Source organism: Pseudophryne corroboree, unplaced genomic scaffold (assembly GCF_028390025.1).
Source record: "Pseudophryne corroboree isolate aPseCor3 unplaced genomic scaffold, aPseCor3.hap2 scaffold_370, whole genome shotgun sequence".
Classification (NCBI taxonomy): domain Eukaryota; kingdom Metazoa; phylum Chordata; class Amphibia; order Anura; family Myobatrachidae; genus Pseudophryne; species Pseudophryne corroboree.
This window is the reverse complement of record NW_026970022.1, coordinates 238,576-254,404: the sequence shown is the minus strand read 5'-3', so window position 1 is coordinate 254,404 and position 15,829 is coordinate 238,576. Positions and strand designations below refer to the sequence as shown.

Genomic DNA, 15,829 nt, shown 5'->3' with positions numbered 1-15,829 from the left:
CGTGTAGATGAAGCACTAACAGGAGGCTTAAAAATTTTCATTCTAGTGTCCTTCGTTTGGGAGAAAAATGCAAAGGTACAATACAGCTTTTCCTTGCCAATATCTCTCTTTTGCAAAGAGATAGGCATTGGAAAATTCAGGGCTATAACGTGTAGATGAAGCACTAACAGGAGGCTTTAAAATTTTCATTCTAGTGTCTTTCGTTTGGGAGAAAAATGCAAAGGTACAATACAGCTTTTCCTTGCCGATATCTCTCTTTTGCAAAGAGATAGGCATTGGAAAATTCAGGGCTATAACGTGTAGATGAAGCACTAACAGGAGGCTTAAAAAATTTCATTCTAGTGTCCTTCGTTTGGGAGAAAAATGCAAAGGTACAATACAGCTTTTCCTTGCCGATATCTCTCTTTTGCAAAGAGATAGGCATTGGAAAATTCAGGGCTATAACGTGTAGATGAAGCACTAACAGGAGGCTTTAAAATTTTCATTCTAGTGTCCTTCGTTTGGGAGAAAACTGCAAAGGTACAATACAGCTTTTCCTTGCCGATATCTCTCTTTTGCAAAGAGATAGGCATTGGTAAATTCAGGGCTATAACGTGTAGATGAAGCACTAATAGGAGGCTTTAAAATTTTCATTCTAGTGTCCTTCGTTTGGGAGAAAAATGCAAAGGTACAATACAGCTTTTCCTTGCCGATATCTCTCTTTTGCAAAGAGATAGGCATTGGAAAATTCAGGGCTATAACGTGTAGATGAAGCACTAACAGGAGGCTTTAAAATTTTCATTCTAGTGTATTTCGTTTGGGAGAAAAATGCAAAGGTACAATACCGCTTTTCCTTGCCGATATCTCTCTTTTGCAAAGAGCTAGGCATTGGAAAATTCAGGGCTATAACGTGTAGATGAAGCACTAATAGGAGGCTTTAAAATGTTCAATCTAGTGTCCTTCGTTTGGGAGAAAAATGCAAAGGTACAATACAGCTTTTCCTTGCCAATATCTCTCTTTTGCAAAGAGCTAGGCATTGGAAAATTCAGGGCTATAACGTGTAGATGAAGCACTAACAGGAGGCTTTAAAATTTTCATTCTAGTGTCTTTCGTTTGGGAGAAAAATGCAAAAGTACAATGCTGCTTTTCCTTGCCAATATCTCTCTTTTGCAAAGAGATAAGCATTGGAAAATTCAGGGCTATAACGTGTAGATGAAGCACTAACAGGAGGCTTTAAAATTTTCATTCTAGTGTCCTTCGTTTGGGAGAAAAATGCAAAGGTACAATACAGCTTTTCCTTGCCAATATCTCTCTTTTGCAAAGAGATAGGCATTGGAAAATTCAGGGCTATAACGTGTAGATGAAGCACTAACAGGAGGCTTTAAAATTTTCATTCTAGTGTCTTTCGTTTGGGAGAAAAATGCAAAGGTACAATACAGCTTTTCCTTGCCGATATCTCTCTTTTGCAAAGAGATAGGCATTGGAAAATTCAGGGCTATAACGTGTAGATGAAGCACTAACAGGAGGCTTAAAAATTTTCATTCTAGTGTCCTTCGTTTGGGAGAAAAATGCAAAGGTACAATACAGCTTTTCCTTGCCGATATCTCTCTTTTGCAAAGAGATAGGCATTGGAAAATTCAGGGCTATAACGTGTAGATGAAGCACTAACAGGAGGCTTTAAAATTTTCATTCTAGTGTCCTTCGTTTGGGAGAAAACTGCAAAGGTACAATACAGCTTTTCCTTGCCGATATCTCTCTTTTGCAAAGAGATAGGCATTGGTAAATTCAGGGCTATAACGTGTAGATGAAGCACTAATAGGAGGCTTTAAAATTTTCATTCTAGTGTCCTTCGTTTGGGAGAAAAATGCAAAGGTACAATACAGCTTTTCCTTGCCGATATCTCTCTTTTGCAAAGAGATAGGCATTGGAAAATTCAGGGCTATAACGTGTAGATGAAGCACTAACAGGAGGCTTTAAAATTTTCATTCTAGTGTCCTTCGTTTGGGAGAAAACTGCAAAGGTACAATACAGCTTTTCCTTGCCGATATCTCTCTTTTGCAAAGAGATAGGCATTGGTAAATTCAGGGCTATAACGTGTAGATGAAGCACTAATAGGAGGCTTTAAAATTTTCATTCTAGTGTCCTTCGTTTGGGAGAAAAATGCAAAGGTACAATACAGCTTTTCCTTGCCGATATCTCTCTTTTGCAAAGAGATAGGCATTGGAAAATTCAGGGCTATAACGTGTAGATGAAGCACTAACAGGAGGCTTTAAAATTTTCATTCTAGTGTATTTCGTTTGGGAGAAAAATGCAAAGGTACAATACCGCTTTTCCTTGCCGATATCTCTCTTTTGCAAAGAGCTAGGCATTGGAAAATTCAGGGCTATAACGTGTAGATGAAGCACTAATAGGAGGCTTTAAAATGTTCAATCTAGTGTCCTTCGTTTGGGAGAAAAATGCAAAGGTACAATACAGCTTTTCCTTGCCAATATCTCTCTTTTGCAAAGAGCTAGGCATTGGAAAATTCAGGGCTATAACGTGTAGATGAAGCACTAACAGGAGGCTTAAAAATTTTCATTCTAGTGTCCTTCGTTTGGGAGAAAAATGCAAAGGTACAATACAGCTTTTCCTTGCCGATATCTCTCTTTTGCAAAGAGATAGGCATTGGAAAATTCAGGGCTATAACGTGTAGATGAAGCACTAACAGGAGGCTTTAAAATTTTCATTCTAGTGTCCTTCGTTTGGGAGAAAACTGCAAAGGTACAATACAGCTTTTCCTTGCCGATATCTCTCTTTTGCAAAGAGATAGGCATTGGTAAATTCAGGGCTATAACGTGTAGATGAAGCACTAATAGGAGGCTTTAAAATTTTCATTCTAGTGTCCTTCGTTTGGGAGAAAAATGCAAAGGTACAATACAGCTTTTCCTTGCCGATATCTCTCTTTTGCAAAGAGCTAGGCATTGGAAAATTCAGGGCTATAACGTGTAGATGAAGCACTAACAGGAGGCTTTAAAATTTTCATTCTAGTGTCTTTCGTTTGGGAGAAAAATGCAAAAGTACAATGCTGCTTTTCCTTGCCAATATCTCTCTTTTGCAAAGAGATAAGCATTGGAAAATTCAGGGCTATAACGTGTAGATGAAGCACTAACAGGAGGCTTTAAAATTTTCATTCTAGTGTCTTTCGTTTGGGAGAAAAATGCAAAGGTACAATACAGCTTTTCCTTGCCAATATCTCTCTTTTGCAAAGAGCTAGGCATTGGAAAATGCAGGGCTATAACGTGTAGATGAAGCACTAATAGGAGGCTTTAAAATTTTCATTCTAGTGTCTTTCGTTTGGGAGAAAAATGCAAAGGTACAATACAGCTTTTCCTTGCCGATATCTCTCTTTTGCAAAGAGATAGGCATTGGAAAATTCAGGGCTATAACGTGTAGATGAAGCACTAACAGGAGGCTTTAAAATTTTCATTCTAGTGTCTTTCGTTTGGGAGAAAAATGCAAAGGTACAATACAGCTTTTCCTTGCCGATATCTCTCTTTTGCAAAGAGATAGGCATTGGAAAATTCAGGGCTATAACGTGTAGATGAAGCACTAACAGGGGGCTTTAAAATTTTCATTCTAGTGTCCTTCGTTTGGGAGAAAACTGCAAAGGTACAATACAGCTTTTCCTTGCCGATAGCTCTCTTTTGCAAAGAGATAGGCATTGGAAAATTCAGGGCTATAACGTGTAGATGAAGCACTAATAGGAGGCTTTAAAATTTTCATTCTAGTGTCCTTCGTTTGGGAGAAAAATGCAAAGGTACAATACAGCTTTTCCTTGCCGATATCTCTCTTTTGCAAAGAGATAGGCATTGGAAAATTCAGGGCTATAACGTGTAGATGAAGCACTAACAGGAGGCTTTAAAATTTTCATTCTATTGTATTTCGTTTGGGAGAAAAATGCAAAGGTACAATACCGCTTTTCCGTGCCGATATCTCTCTTTTGCAAAGAGCTAGGCATTGGAAAATTCAGGGCTATAACGTGTAGATGAAGCACTAATAGGAGGCTTAAAAATTTTCAATCTAGTGTCCTTCGTTTGGGAGAAAAATGCAAAGGTACAATACAGCTTTTCCTTGCCAATATCTCTCTTTTGCAAAGAGCTAGGCATTGGAAAATTCAGGGCTATAACGTGTAGATGAAGCACTAACAGGAGGCTTTAAAATTTTCATTCTAGTGTCCTTCGTTTGGGAGAAAAATGCAAAAGTACAATACAGCTTTTCCTTGCCAATATCTCTCTTTTGCAAAGAGCTAGGCATTGGAAAATTCAGGGCTATACCGTGTAGATGAAGCACTAACAGGAGGCTTTTAAATTTTCATTCTAGTGTCCTTCGTTTGGTAGAAAAATGAAAAGGTACAATACAGCTTTTCCTTGCCGATATCTCTCTTTTGCAAAGAGATAGGCATTGGAAAATTCAGGGCTATAACGTGTAGATGAAGCACTAACAGGAGGCTTTAAAATTTTCATTCTAGTGTCTTTCGTTTGGGAGAAAAATGCAAAGGTACAATACAGCTTTTCCTTGCCGATATCTCTCTTTTGCAAAGAGATAGGCATTGGAAAATTCTGGGCTATAACGTGTAGATGAAGCACTAACAGGAGGCTTTAAAATTTTCATTCTAGTGTCCTTCGTTTGGGAGAAAAATGCAAAGGTACAATACAGCTTTTCCTTGCCGATATCTCTCTTTTGCAAAGAAATAGGCATTGGAAAATTCAGGGCTATAACGTGTAGATGAAGCACTAATAGGAGGCTTTAAAATTTTCATTCTAGTGTCCTTCGTTTGGGAGAAAAATGCAAAGGTACAATAAAGCTTTTCCTTGCCGATATCTCTCTTTTGCAAAGAAATAGGCATTGGAAAATTCAGGGCTATAACGTGTAGATGAAGCACTAACAGGAGGCTTTAAAATTTTCATTCTAGTGTCTTTCGTTTGGGAGAAAAATGCAAAGGTACAATACAGCTTTTCCTTGCCGATATCTCTCTTTTGCAAAGAGCTAGGCATTGGAAAATTCAGGGCTATAACGTGTAGATGAAGCACTAACAGTAGGCTTTAAAATTTTCATTCTAGTGTCTTTAGTTTGGGAGAAAAATGCAAAGGTACAATACAGCTTTTCCTTGCCAATATCTCTCTTTTGCAAAGAGCTAGGCATTGGAAAATTCAGGGCTATAACGTGTAGATGAAGCACTAACAGGAGGCTTTAAAATTTTCATTCTAGTGTCTTTCGTTTGGGAGAAAAATGCAAAGGTACAATACAGTTTTTCCTTGCCGATATCTCTCTTTTGCAAAGAGATAGGCATTGGAAAATTCAGGGCTATAACGTGTAGATGAAGCACTAACAGGAGGCTTTAAAATTTTCATTCTAGTGTCCTTCGTTTGGGAGAAAAATGCAAAGGTACAATACAGCTTTTCCTTGCCAATATCTCTCTTTTGCAAAGAGCTAGGCATTGGAAAATTCAGGGCTATACCGTGTAGATGAAGCACTAAACAGGAGGCTTTTAAATTTTCATTCTAGTGTCCTTCGTTTGGGAGAAAAATGCAAAGGTACAATACAGCTTTTCCTTGCCGATATCTCTCTTTTGCAAAGAGATAGGCATTGGAAAATTCAGGGCTATAACGTGTAGATGAAGCACTAACAGGAGGCTTTAAAATTTTCATTCTAGTGTCTTTTGTTTGGGAGAAAAATGCAAAGGTACAATACAGTTTTTCCTTGCCGATATCTCTCTTTTGCAAAGAGATAGGCATTGGAAAATTCAGGGCTATAACGTGTAGATGAAGCACTAACAGGAGGCTTTAAAATTTTCATTCTAGTGTCTTTCGTTTGGGAGAAAACTGCAAAGGTACAATACAGCTTTTCCTTGCCGATATCTCTCTTTTGCAAAGAGCTAGGCATTGGAAAATTCAGGGCTATAACGTGTAGATGAAGCACTAATAGGAGGCTTTAAAATTTTCAATCTAGTGTCCTTCGTTTGGGAGAAAAATGCAAAGGTACAATACAGCTTTTCCTTGCCAATATCTTTCTTTTGCAAAGAGCTAGGCATTGGAAAATTCAGGGCTATAACGTGTAGATGAAGCACTAACAGGAGGCTTTAAAATTTTCATTCTAGTGTCTTTCGTTTGGGAGAAAAATGCAAAAGTACAATGCTGCTTTTCCTTGCCGATATCTCTCTTTTGCAAAGAGATAAGCATTGGAAAATTCAGGGCTATAACGTGTAGATGAAGCACTAACAGGAGGCTTTAAAATGTTCATTCTAGTGTCTTTCGTTTGGGAGAAAAATGCAAAGGTACAATACAGTTTTTCCTTGCCGATATCTCTCTTTTGCAAAGAGATAGGCATTGGAAAATTCAGGGCTATAACGTGTAGATGAAGCACTAACAGGAGGCTTTAAAATTTTCATTCTAGTGTCTTTCGTTTGGGAGAAAACTGCAAAGGTACAATACAGCTTTTCCTTGCCGATATCTCTCTTTTGCAAAGAGATAGGCATTGGAAAATTCAGGGCTATAACGTGTAGATGAAGCACTAATAGGAGGCTTTAAAATTTTCATTCTAGTGTCCTTCGTTTGGGAGAAAAATGCAAAGGTACAATACAGCTTTTCCTTGCCGATATCTCTCTTTTGCAAAGAAATAGGCATTGGAAAATTCAGGGCTATAACGTGTAGATGAAGCACTAATAGGAGGCTTTAAAATTTTTATTCTAGTGTCCTTCGTTTGGGAGAAAAATGCAAAGGTACAATACAGCTTTTCCTTGCCAATATCTCTCTTTTGCAAAGAGCTAGGCATTGGAAAATTCAGGGCTATAACGTGTAGATGAAGCACTAACAGGAGGCTTTAAAATTTTCATTCTAGTGTCTTTCGTTTGGGAAAAAAATGCAAAAGTACAATGCTGCTTTTCCTTGCCGATATCTCTCTTTTGCAAAGAGATAAGCATTGGAAAATTCAGGGCTATAACGTGTAGATGAAGCACTAACAGGAGGCTTTAAAATTTTCATTCTAGTGTCTTTCGTTTGGGAGAAAAATGCAAAGGTACAATACCGCTTTTCCTTGCCGATATCTCTCTTTTGCAAAGAGCTAGGCATTGGAAAATTCAGGGCTATAACGTGTAGATGAAGCACTAATAGGAGGCTTAAAAATTTTCAATCTAGTGTCCTTCGTTTGGGAGAAAAATGCAAAGGTACAATACAGCTTTTCCTTGCCAATATCTCTCTTTTGCAAAGAGCTAGGCATTGGAAAATTCAGGGCTATAACGTGTAGATGAAGCACTAACAGGAGGCTTTAAAATTTTCATTCTAGTGTCTTTCGTTTGGGAAAAAAATGCAAAAGTACAATGCTGCTTTTCCTTGCCGATATCTCTCTTTTGCAAAGAGATAAGCATTGGAAAATTCAGGGCTATAACGTGTAGATGAAGCACTAACAGGAGGCTTTAAAATTTTCATTCTAGTGTCTTTCGTTTGGGAGAAAAATGCAAAGGTACAATACAGCTTTTCCTTGCCAATATCTCTCTTTTGCAAAGAGCTAGGTATTGGAAAATGCAGGGCTATAACGTGTAGATGAAGCACTAACAGGAGGCTTTACAATTTTCATTCTAGTGTCTTTCGTTTGGGAGAAAAATGCAAAGGTACAATGCTGCTTTTCCTTGCCGATATCTCTCTTTTGCAAAGAGATAGGCATTGGAAAATGCAGGGCTATAACGCGTAGATGAAGCACTAACAGGAGGCTTTAAAATTTTCATTCTAGTGTCCTTCGTTTGGGAGAAAAATGCAAAAGTACAATACAGCTTTTCCTTGCCAATATCTCTCTTTTGCAAAGAGCTAGGCATTGGAAAATTCAGGGCTATACCGTGTAGATGAAGCACTAACAGGAGGCTTTTAAATTTTCATTCTAGTGTCCTTCGTTTGGTAGAAAAATGCAAAGGTACAATACAGCTTTTCCTTGCCGATATCTCTCTTTTGCAAAGAGATAGGCATTGGAAAATTCAGGGCTATAACGTGTAGATGAAGCACTAACAGGAGGCTTTAAAATTTTCATTCTAGTGTCCTTCGTTTGGGAGAAAAATGCAAAGGTACAATAAAGCTTTTCCTTGCCGATATCTCTCTTTTGCAAAGAAATAGGCATTGGAAAATTCAGGGCTATAACGTGTAGATGAAGCACTAACAGGAGGCTTTAAAATTTTCATTCTAGTGTCTTTCGTTTGGGAGAAAAATGCAAAGGTACAATACAGCTTTTCCTTGCCGATATCTCTCTTTTGCAAAGAGCTAGGCATTGGAAAATTCAGGGCTATAACGTGTAGATGAAGCACTAACAGTAGGCTTTAAAATTTTCATTCTAGTGTCTTTAGTTTGGGAGAAAAATGCAAAGGTACAATACAGCTTTTCCTTGCCAATATCTCTCTTTTGCAAAGAGCTAGGCATTGGAAAATTCAGGGCTATAACGTGTAGATGAAGCACTAACAGGAGGCTTTAAAATTTTCATTCTAGTGTCTTTCGTTTGGGAGAAAAATGCAAAGGTACAATACAGTTTTTCCTTGCCGATATCTCTCTTTTGCAAAGAGATAGGCATTGGAAAATTCAGGGCTATAACGTGTAGATGAAGCACTAACAGGAGGCTTTAAAATTTTCATTCTAGTGTCCTTCGTTTGGGAGAAAAATGCAAAGGTACAATACAGCTTTTCCTTGCCAATATCTCTCTTTTGCAAAGAGCTAGGCATTGGAAAATTCAGGGCTATACCGTGTAGATGAAGCACTAAACAGGAGGCTTTTAAATTTTCATTCTAGTGTCCTTCGTTTGGGAGAAAAATGCAAAGGTACAATACAGCTTTTCCTTGCCGATATCTCTCTTTTGCAAAGAGATAGGCATTGGAAAATTCAGGGCTATAACGTGTAGATGAAGCACTAACAGGAGGCTTTAAAATTTTCATTCTAGTGTCTTTTGTTTGGGAGAAAAATGCAAAGGTACAATACAGTTTTTCCTTGCCGATATCTCTCTTTTGCAAAGAGATAGGCATTGGAAAATTCAGGGCTATAACGTGTAGATGAAGCACTAACAGGAGGCTTTAAAATTTTCATTCTAGTGTCTTTCGTTTGGGAGAAAACTGCAAAGGTACAATACAGCTTTTCCTTGCCGATATCTCTCTTTTGCAAAGAGCTAGGCATTGGAAAATTCAGGGCTATAACGTGTAGATGAAGCACTAATAGGAGGCTTTAAAATTTTCAATCTAGTGTCCTTCGTTTGGGAGAAAAATGCAAAGGTACAATACAGCTTTTCCTTGCCAATATCTTTCTTTTGCAAAGAGCTAGGCATTGGAAAATTCAGGGCTATAACGTGTAGATGAAGCACTAACAGGAGGCTTTAAAATTTTCATTCTAGTGTCTTTCGTTTGGGAGAAAAATGCAAAAGTACAATGCTGCTTTTCCTTGCCGATATCTCTCTTTTGCAAAGAGATAAGCATTGGAAAATTCAGGGCTATAACGTGTAGATGAAGCACTAACAGGAGGCTTTAAAATTTTCATTCTAGTGTCTTTCGTTTGGGAGAAAAATGCAAAGGTACAATACAGTTTTTCCTTGCCGATATCTCTCTTTTGCAAAGAGATAGGCATTGGAAAATTCAGGGCTATAACGTGTAGATGAAGCACTAACAGGAGGCTTTAAAATTTTCATTCTAGTGTCTTTCGTTTGGGAGAAAACTGCAAAGGTACAATACAGCTTTTCCTTGCCGATATCTCTCTTTTGCAAAGAGATAGGCATTGGAAAATTCAGGGCTATAACGTGTAGATGAAGCACTAATAGGAGGCTTTAAAATTTTCATTCTAGTGTCCTTCGTTTGGGAGAAAAATGCAAAGGTACAATACAGCTTTTCCTTGCCGATATCTCTCTTTTGCAAAGAAATAGGCATTGGAAAATTCAGGGCTATAACGTGTAGATGAAGCACTAATAGGAGGCTTTAAAATTTTCATTCTAGTGTCCTTCGTTTGGGAGAAAAATGCAAAGGTACAATACAGCTTTTCCTTGCCAATATCTCTCTTTTGCAAAGAGATAGGCATTGGAAAATTCAGGGCTATAACGTGTAGATGAAGCACTAACAGGAGGCTTTAAAATTTTCATTCTAGTGTCTTTCGTTTGGGAAAAAAATGCAAAAGTACAATGCTGCTTTTCCTTGCCGATATCTCTCTTTTGCAAAGAGATAAGCATTGGAAAATTCAGGGCTATAACGTGTAGATGAAGCACTAACAGGAGGCTTTAAAATTTTTATTCTAGTGTCTTTCGTTTGGGAGAAAAATGCAAAGGTACAATACAGCTTTTCCTTGCCAATATCTCTCTTTTGCAAAGAGCTAGGCATTGGAAAATGCAGGGCTATAACGTGTAGATGAAGCACTAACAGGAGGCTTACAATTTTCATTCTAGTGTCTTTCGTTTGGGAGAAAAATGCAAAGGTACTATGCTGCTTTTCCTTGCCGATATCTCTCTTTTGCAAAGAGATAGGCATTGGAAAATGCAGGGCTATAACGTGTAGATGAAGCACTAACAGGAGGCTTTAAAATTTTCATTCTAGTGTCCTTCGTTTGGGAGAAAAATGCAAAAGTACAATACAGCTTTTCCTTGCCAATATCTCTCTTTTGCAAAGAGCTAGGCATTGGAAAATTCAGGGCTATACCGTGTAGATGAAGCACTAACAGGAGGCTTTTAAATTTTCATTCTAGTGTCCTTCGTTTGGTAGAAAAATGCAAAGGTACAATACAGCTTTTCCTTGCCGATATCTCTCTTTTGCAAAGAGATAGGCATTGGAAAATTCAGGGCTATAACGTGTAGATGAAGCACTAACAGGAGGCTTTAAAATTTTCATTCTAGTGTCTTTCGTTTGGGAGAAAAATGCAAAGGTACAATACAGCTTTTCCTTGCCGATATCTCTCTTTTGCAAAGAGATAGGCATTGGAAAATTCTGGGCTATAACGTGTAGATGAAGCACTAACAGGAGGCTTTAAAATTTTCATTCTAGTGTCCTTCGTTTGGGAGAAAAATGCAAAGGTACAATACAGCTTTTCCTTGCCGATATCTCTCTTTTGCAAAGAAATAGGCATTGGAAAATTCAGGGCTATAACGTGTAGATGAAGCACTAATAGGAGGCTTTAAAATTTTCATTCTAGTGTCCTTCGTTTGGGAGAAAAATGCAAAGGTACAATAAAGCTTTTCCTTGCCGATATCTCTCTTTTGCAAAGAAATAGGCATTGGAAAATTCAGGGCTATAACGTGTAGATGAAGCACTAACAGGAGGCTTTAAAATTTTCATTCTAGTGTCTTTCGTTTGGGAGAAAAATGCAAAGGTACAATACAGCTTTTCCTTGCCGATATCTCTCTTTTGCAAAGAGCTAGGCATTGGAAAATTCAGGGCTATAACGTGTAGATGAAGCACTAACAGTAGGCTTTAAAATTTTCATTCTAGTGTCTTTAGTTTGGGAGAAAAATGCAAAGGTACAATACAGCTTTTCCTTGCCAATATCTCTCTTTTGCAAAGAGCTAGGCATTGGAAAATTCAGGGCTATAACGTGTAGATGAAGCACTAACAGGAGGCTTTAAAATTTTCATTCTAGTGTCTTTCGTTTGGGAGAAAAATGCAAAGGTACAATACAGTTTTTCCTTGCCGATATCTCTCTTTTGCAAAGAGATAGGCATTGGAAAATTCAGGGCTATAACGTGTAGATGAAGCACTAACAGGAGGCTTTAAAATTTTCATTCTAGTGTCCTTCGTTTGGGAGAAAAATGCAAAGGTACAATACAGCTTTTCCTTGCCGATATCTCTCTTTTGCAAAGAGCTAGGCATTGGAAAATTCAGGGCTATACCGTGTAGATGAAGCACTAAACAGGAGGCTTTTAAATTTTCATTCTAGTGTCCTTCGTTTGGGAGAAAAATGCAAAGGTACAATACAGCTTTTCCTTGCCGATATCTCTCTTATGCAAAGAGATAGGCATTGGAAAATTCAGGGCTATAACGTGTAGATGAAGCACTAACAGGAGGCTTTAAAATTTTCATTCTAGTGTCTTTTGTTTGGGAGAAAAATGCAAAGGTACAATACAGTTTTTCCTTGCCGATATCTCTCTTTTGCAAAGAGATAGGCATTGGAAAATTCAGGGCTATAACGTGTAGATGAAGCACTAACAGGAGGCTTTAAAATTTTCATTCTAGTGTCTTTCGTTTGGGAGAAAACTGCAAAGGTACAATACAGCTTTTCCTTGCCGATATCTCTCTTTTGCAAAGAGCTAGGCATTGGAAAATTCAGGGCTATAACGTGTAGATGAAGCACTAATAGGAGGCTTTGAAATTTTCAATCTAGTGTCCTTCGTTTGGGAGAAAAATGCAAAGGTACAATACAGCTTTTCCTTGCCAATATCTTTCTTTTGCAAAGAGCTAGGCATTGGAAAATTCAGGGCTATAACGTGTAGATGAAGCACTAACAGGAGGCTTTAAAATTTTCATTCTAGTGTCTTTCGTTTGGGAGAAAAATGCAAAAGTACAATGCTGCTTTTCCTTGCCGATATCTCTCTTTTGCAAAGAGATAAGCATTGGAAAATTCAGGGCTATAACGTGTAGATGAAGCACTAACAGGAGGCTTTAAAATTTTCATTCTAGTGTCTTTCGTTTGGGAGAAAAATGCAAAGGTACAATACAGTTTTTCCTTGCCGATATCTCTCTTTTGCAAAGAGATAGGCATTGGAAAATTCAGGGCTATAACGTGTAGATGAAGCACTAACAGGAGGCTTTAAAATTTTCATTCTAGTGTCTTTCGTTTGGGAGAAAACTGCAAAGGTACAATACAGCTTTTCCTTGCCGATATCTCTCTTTTGCAAAGAGATAGGCATTGGAAAATTCAGGGCTATAACGTGTAGATGAAGCACTAATAGGAGGCTTTAAAATTTTCATTCTAGTGTCCTTCGTTTGGGAGAAAAATGCAAAGGTACAATACAGCTTTTCCTTGCCAATATCTCTCTTTTGCAAAGAGCTAGGCATTGGAAAATTCAGGGCTATAACGTGTAGATGAAGCACTAACAGGAGGCTTTAAAATTTTCATTCTAGTGTCTTTGGTTTGGGAGAAAAATGCAAAAGTACAATGCTGCTTTTCCTTGCCGATATCTCTCTTTTGCAAAGAGATAAGCATTGGAAAATTCAGGGCTATAACGTGTAGATGAAGCACTAACAGGAGGCTTTAAAATTTTCATTCTAGTGTCTTTCGTTTGGGAGAAAAATGCAAAGGTACAATACAGCTTTTCCTTGCCAATATCTCTCTTTTGCAAAGAGCTAGGCATTGGAAAATGCAGGGCTATAACGTGTAGATGAAGCACTAACAGGAGGCTTTACAATTTTCATTCTAGTGTCTTTCGTTTGGGAGAAAAATGCAAAGGTACAATGCTGCTTTTCCTTGCCGATATCTCTCTTTTGCAAAGAGATAGGCATTGGAAAATGCAGGGCTATAACGTGTAGATGAAGCACTAACAGGAGGCTTTAAAATTTTCATTCTAGTGTCCTTCGTTTGGGAGAAAAATGCAAAGGTACAATACAGCTTTTCCTTGCCAATATCTCTCTTTTGCAAAGAGCTAGGCATTGGAAAATTCAGGGCTATACCGTGTAGATGAAGCACTAACAGGAGGCTTTTAAATTTTCATTCTAGTGTCCTTCGTTTGGTAGAAAAATGCAAAGGTACAATACAGCTTTTCCTTGCCGATATCTCTCTTTTGCAAAGAGATAGGCATTGGAAAATTCAGGGCTATAACGTGTAGATGAAGCACTAACAGGAGGCTTTAAAATTTTCATTCTAGTGTCTTTCGTTTGGGAGAAAAATGCAAAGGTACAATACAGCTTTTCCTTGCCGATATCTCTCTTTTGCAAAGAGATAGGCATTGGAAAATTCTGGGCTATAACGTGTAGATGAAGCACTAACAGGAGGCTTTAAAATTTTCATTCTAGTGTCCTTCGTTTGGGAGAAAAATGCAAAGGTACAATACAGCTTTTCCTTGCCGATATCTCTCTTTTGCAAAGAAATAGGCATTGGAAAATTCAGGGCTATAACGTGTAGATGAAGCACTAATAGGAGGCTTTAAAATTTTCATTCTAGTGTCCTTCGTTTGGGAGAAAAATGCAAAGGTACAATAAAGCTTTTCCTTGCCGATATCTCTCTTTTGCAAAGAAATAGGCATTGGAAAATTCAGGGCTATAACGTGTAGATGAAGCACTAACAGGAGGCTTTAAAATTTTCATTCTAGTGTCTTTCGTTTGGGAGAAAAATGCAAAGGTACAATACAGCTTTTCCTTGCCGATATCTCTCTTTTGCAAAGAGCTAGGCATTGGAAAATTCAGGGCTATAACGTGTAGATGAAGCACTAACAGTAGGCTTTAAAATTTTCATTCTAGTGTCTTTAGTTTGGGAGAAAAATGCAAAGGTACAATACAGCTTTTCCTTGCCAATATCTCTCTTTTGCAAAGAGCTAGGCATTGGAAAATTCAGGGCTATAACGTGTAGATGAAGCACTAACAGGAGGCTTTAAAATTTTCATTCTAGTGTCTTTCGTTTGGGAGAAAAATGCAAAGGTACAATACAGTTTTTCCTTGCCGATATCTCTCTTTTGCAAAGAGATAGGCATTGGAAAATTCAGGGCTATAACGTGTAGATGAAGCACTAACAGGAGGCTTTAAAATTTTCATTCTAGTGTCCTTCGTTTGGGAGAAAAATGCAAAGGTACAATACAGCTTTTCCTTGCCAATATCTCTCTTTTGCAAAGAGCTAGGCATTGGAAAATTCAGGGCTATACCGTGTAGATGAAGCACTAAACAGGAGGCTTTTAAATTTTCATTCTAGTGTCCTTCGTTTGGGAGAAAAATGCAAAGGTACAATACAGCTTTTCCTTGCCGATATCTCTCTTTTGCAAAGAGATAGGCATTGGAAAATTCAGGGCTATAACGTGTAGATGAAGCACTAACAGGAGGCTTTAAAATTTTCATTCTAGTGTCTTTTGTTTGGGAGAAAAATGCAAAGGTACAATACAGTTTTTCCTTGCCGATATCTCTCTTTTGCAAAGAGATAGGCATTGGAAAATTCAGGGCTATAACGTGTAGATGAAGCACTAACAGGAGGCTTTAAAATTTTGTTGCTTGCACTAGTTGTTACATTTGGTTTGTTGTTTGGGGGTGCTTCAGTATTAGGCAGCCTTCTGCCCTCCCATGTTCATCTGAAAATATGTGTTCTCCCTGCAGTTGTTGTCCCCAGATGAGAGTTCCCTTGTGCTGCCTCAGTTGAATCTCCTTTACTTGACAGAGATGTGCCTGAGCAGCGGCCCTCCCCAGCCCTATCCCAAATCATACTTATTTTGCATAGGAGATACCATGGTCATGAAGATTGTTCTCCCAGGGTGAGGTTCATTCATTGCATTCTGGGTATGCTGACCCCTGTGATTTCCCCAAATTGGGAAACTCGACTGCATTATTTGTGGTAGTGGGGGACTGTGTTTGTGCTTTCCTCTGGTCAGCTCTGGTAAAATACAGATTTCTTTGTCTCAGATCTTCCTCTAGCCTTGTTCTTTTTTCGAGAGTTTCCTTGTGCTGCCTCTGTTGGATCTCCTTCACTTGACAGGGGGGTGCCCGAGCAGCGACCCTCCCCAGCTCTAGCCCAACTCCTACTTACCTGCCAGGTGAGATACTATGATCAGGAAGGTGCTTCTCCCAGGGCAAGGCTCACCCATTGCACTCTGGGTGTGCTGCTCCTACGATTTCCCCAAATGTGGGACACTTGACTGCATAATTTGTGTTTCCTCTAGTTGGCTACTCGTATAATTCAGATCT

General features: G+C 38.4%; 1 non-coding gene and 1 pseudogene across 1 annotated transcript; both read left to right on the top strand.

The window, feature by feature from the left end:
* The first annotated feature begins 15,348 nt into the window (after positions 1–15,348).
* Positions 15,349–15,511, top strand: LOC135021558 (U1 spliceosomal RNA). The gene has a single exon (XR_010218789.1). It is a non-coding gene; the product is annotated as a U1 spliceosomal RNA (small nuclear RNA).
* Positions 15,512–15,663: 152 nt separating this feature from the next.
* On the top strand, positions 15,664–15,815 carry LOC135021519 (U1 spliceosomal RNA; annotated as a pseudogene).
* The last annotated feature ends 14 nt before the right edge of the window (positions 15,816–15,829 follow it).